Source organism: Neolamprologus multifasciatus, chromosome 8 (genome assembly GCF_963576455.1).
Source record: "Neolamprologus multifasciatus chromosome 8, fNeoMul1.2, whole genome shotgun sequence".
NCBI lineage: Eukaryota > Metazoa > Chordata > Actinopteri > Cichliformes > Cichlidae > Neolamprologus > Neolamprologus multifasciatus.
This window is the reverse complement of record NC_140446.1, coordinates 28382253-28386884: the sequence shown is the minus strand read 5'-3', so window position 1 is coordinate 28386884 and position 4632 is coordinate 28382253. Positions and strand designations below refer to the sequence as shown.

General features: G+C 42.3%; 1 protein-coding gene across 1 annotated transcript in view; it reads right to left on the bottom strand.

The window, feature by feature from the left end:
* Positions 1 to 4481: 4481 nt before the first annotated feature.
* Positions 4482 to 4632, bottom strand: part of hhex (hematopoietically expressed homeobox) — a 6590-nt gene continuing 6439 nt past the window's right edge. The window contains exon 4 of the mRNA XM_085171532.1: positions 4482 to 4632. This exon is cut by the window's right edge and continues 1508 nt beyond it. The gene's annotated coding sequence lies outside the window, so the exon portion shown is untranslated.

The following is a 4632-nucleotide window of genomic DNA, read 5'->3' as shown; positions in this document are numbered from 1 at the left end:
TGGAAGGTTGCCGGTTCGAGCCCCGGCTTGGACAGTCTCGGTCGTTGTGTCCTTGGGCAAGACACTTCACCCGTTGCCTACTGGTGGTGGTCAGAGGGCCCGGTGGCGCCAGTGTCCGGCAGCCTCGCCTCTGTCAGTGCGCCCCAGGGTGGCTGTGGCTACAATGTAGCTGCCATCACCAGTGTGTGGATGACTGGATGTGTAAAGTGCTTTGGGGTCCTTATGGACTAGTAAAGCACTATACAGGCCATTTACCATGATGTTCAGCAGACGAGAGTTCAGATATCTGCTACGCACAGCATCAACACTGCATATGGAGAAATAATGTGTACCCAGTGTAGTTACACCGAGGGTCCTGTCACGTGCTCTGAGTGCTTGTGCTGTGGTACTGACTCTGTGTGGCACAGCTGTTAAAGAACACTATGTGTAGTGTGGAAATGCCAGCACCTTGGCTCACACAACAGGACTGAATATTCCAGCTTATATTCCATGTGTGGTTCTCATAGGAAGTAAACAAGCTGCATTCTGAGTGTTTCGAATGATGTTTCACATTTTGTTCATAGTTATTTGAAAAAAATTTAAATAACTTCACAGCAGTTTCAAGGATTTCAGGAATGTTTCAGTTAAATATGCAGCAGAGTTTGTATATTTGGCAAATTACCGCATATCCTCTGTTTCCATTAGCTGTTAAAATACAGACTAATAATAGTATTTAAATATAAATCAATGCATTACATTTAAAACAGTCTGCATGCAGCTATTCTGTCAAAACTGTGTAAAGCTTCACATCAGTGTAATGCACTATTAGAAATGTTAATTATGCACCAGCATTAGATCTCAAACACTGTAACATCTTGTTTTTGTTGCAGTAACCTGTGGTAGTGCAAGAAATAGAAAACACTGTCAGTATTTCACTGGAATCTGCTCGATTCTTCAGACTTCAGTCAGTGCAGGACTGTTAATACTGTGGTGTTACAACTGTCTGCACACCAATCTATGAGTGAAGGGCTCAGTAGTGCTCCACTCAACAACACCACACCAGCCAGAGCACACACAAAGCTGCAGCAATGCAAATGTAAAGGCCATTACGATTCGCACTACTTTGCCATAGAGCGTAAAGATAAGCTGACACCAAAGATGAAAGTTGTGTTACTCTTAGTTAGATGCATGATCCCTGCAAGAAAGCTGCTGCGCGCACAAACTGTCCCAAAGGTCTTGATATAGATGCATTACAACTTTGCAAAAAAACACAAAAAAGAGAACCAACAACAAATGTAACAATGTTGTAATAGTTAGTACTGGTGTAAAAATGGCAACTTTTTGAGTATTCTGGTGTCATCAGTGCCACAGTCTCTGGTTAAAGATGCACTTAAAATGCTAAAGTACTTTGCATGACAACAAAATACTGTAATAATTACAATATTGCAATATACTGCAATATTACACATTAGAAGCTTGGGCTGAACCACAACAGTCTCAGCCGTTAATGTGATTTATAACTAAAATTAAAAGGTCTGGAGAGTTTTGTGATCACGTCTTTCATCATTTTGGTCCTTTTGCCTCGACAAGTTGTGTCCACAGGCAGACACATGAACATCTGTCTCTGTGTTTGTTTCTCTACAGATGTGTACCTGTGGTGGGAGGCATCTGTCAGGCTAGGAGAGCTGAGCTCTGGATGGCCAATGTGTGCATTTCCATTTCATCAGGTGTGCATGGCAGGGACTGCTGCTCTTTGCAGGATGGTGTTGTTTGTTTAGGATGACTGCCCGTGTTCTTTGCATTTCATCACACAAAGGTTATTGCAGTGTCTCTGTCACCCGTGTTTTTGTACGGTGTGACTCTGCTTCTCTCTTCAGGACTTCGTGCTGCTTGGTAATGAGGGTTCCTGTGCAGCTCTTCATCCAGGCTGGTGCGCTGTTGAGCTTCTCCGAAACAGCAGATACTCAGAGCTATTCAGCACATGTTCAGTGACAATATTCTCTCTGGCACGCGGCTCAGAGTAGTGTCCACCTCAGCCCTCCATCTATCGTCTCTGATCCTGAATTATCTCACTGTTTACAGATTTTCCTCTGTGGTAGAGGATGGTGAAGAGCTGACTCGTTTGAAAAGAGTAAAGCTTCTGCACCTGCATACACTGAGAAGGAGCCAGCTGAGGCGCTTTGGGCATTCAGAAAGGCTCTCGTCTCCACAACATCTATGTCAAGTGTTTTGGGTGTCCAACCTGAAGACCCGAAGGCAGACCCAGGACACACTACAGACATCATGTGTCTCTGCTGGGTCGCAAATGCTCGAGTTCCCCAGAAGAAGAGCTGGAGGAGGTGGTCTGGGCATCTCTGATGACCTCTGATGACCTCTGATGACCTGGGCCAATAAGTGAAAGAAACTGGATTGGATAGTACTATCATTACTATTGCTGCCATCTTCCCTCACTTTGCCCATCCTTGTCTCAACAGTGATACTGAACAATGACATTAATCTCTCAGTTTCTGCCCCCCCCCCCCCCCCCCCCCCCCCGACCTGTGTCCCTGTGGCTGCTGGCGACACCAGTATTGATGTAAGTGCTGTTTTCTCTCATTAATTTATCAGCTCAGTAGAGGAGGGGGCCTCAGCAGGGCGAGATAATGGCTTCCATTTGGCCAAGGTCAACAGTCAACACATTCCTCAGTCGTTCAAATATAACCACACATTAACTTGTGTCACCAATACCACCCACACACACACACGCACACACACACAGCTAATAGACTGTCAGTGAGCTGTCCTGCTGCCTATGACTGTTTCATCCTGTTAAAGAGGTGATATAAAGTCCCACATCTGAGAAACAGACCTCACCTCATCAGTATCCTTCCTGTCCGTGCATCGCTCGTGATGTTTCAGTCTGAGAGATGAAAGTAGTGTCCAAATGTCTCATGATCATGATCAGGTCACAGTGACGTTCTGTTGGTGCTGCTGCTTAATGGAAATGAGTCAAATGATCACAGTCATGGATTTTATTATTCTACATAACCTGTTAGGACAAAAACAAGCAGTGTGTGTGTGTGTGTGTGTGTGTGTGTGTGTGTATTGGCCAAATCAGATGGGCACTTTGGAATCAGTCAGCTATCGTCTGAACATTTCACCCACCAGCTGTTTGTGCTATTTGTCCAAATGTTGACTTTAGCCTGCACAATTTGTGAACCATTACACAATACAGGAGCTGAGATCAATCAGTGTGCTCTTGGTCTGAGTATAGTCTTGTACGGTGAGGCCGTTGAACCTCAGCGATGGTGATGCAGCTCAAGTATGGCTACAAGAGCGATGACCTCTCCGTCCAAATATCGCACAGGGTTAAGAAAAAAGTTACGTTTCCCAGAACACGTTTTCATTTCAATTCCCGATTGGTGTTAAGTAATCTATTATATGAACTAGTACTGTGAGCGTATTGTAAGACTATCAATCCAGCCTCGCTGCTATCTCTCTGCTGTCCCCGGTGCTGAGGGTTCACTCAATCATTAACCTAATCTACTCACTGCAAAAGTCCCACTCATGCTGTTTGCATGAGATTGACGATAAGCTATTTGAAGTTGAATGTGGTGATGGGACAACAATTGACAAGGACTAAACTGTTTGATAATCTTTGGCTGCTTTTGATTCCTCAGAGATTCTGAAACTGGAAACAGCAGAATGAAAAGCTGCTTTGTTGGCGCCGCCTCACAAATCTCAGCTGACACATTTTACACGTCATGAAATAAAAACTACGACTAATCTAGAATCTTCTATAAAGTCCAACAACTGGTCCCAGATCTCCCCAAAGACCCACAAAGTGTTTAACACTTTGATAGTTTTAAACTTGTTTTCTGTTTGTTTAAATGAACAATGGTTTTAGGGTTTTTGCAGATTTTGTTTATTTTCTCTTGCTCTCTATTTTGAAAATCACACAGAGCAGTGTGACTGTAATGCAGCTTAATGCACGCACAGAGTCTTAATGTACCTCCTCACATTCACTACTGATAGTAAAGGCAGTTATCATCATTATCACTGAGTGATTACACACTCTGAGGATCCTCGACAAGTTTGAAGCTCTTCCTTTTTAGCTCAGCTGTTCTTCAGTGTTTTTGTCCCTGACGCTAAATATTTTAGAAAGCCACACGTCTGGATGCATTTTACATATAATAAATTACCATCTCAATCACACCACCACACAGTACTGACCCACACATATAGTTCTTACACACACACTGGACATTCTGGACATTGTTTTCACTTCATCACTTAAATCACTTTAAGCATATTTGCACAATGTGGATTGCACAACACTGGACATTATATTCTTCATTTCCAGTTAATACTGTACAGCTGCTGTTATTGTGTATGTATATATTTATATTTCTTCATACATTCTTATATATTACTGTGTATTGTGTATTTTGTTGTACAGTTATTTTATTTTCAACTTTTATATATTTTATCTTATTTTTTCCCAGTTAAATTGACCCGTTTTAATTTTCATGTTTATTTCCTATCTTATTCATAGCCTTTTCTTTTTTCTTTAGGTCACGAGCAGTTGTCCAAGCATTTCACTGCATATCGTACTGTGTATGTGACAAATAAAATTTAAATTTAAATTCTGATTTTCCATGAATGTAACAGCAA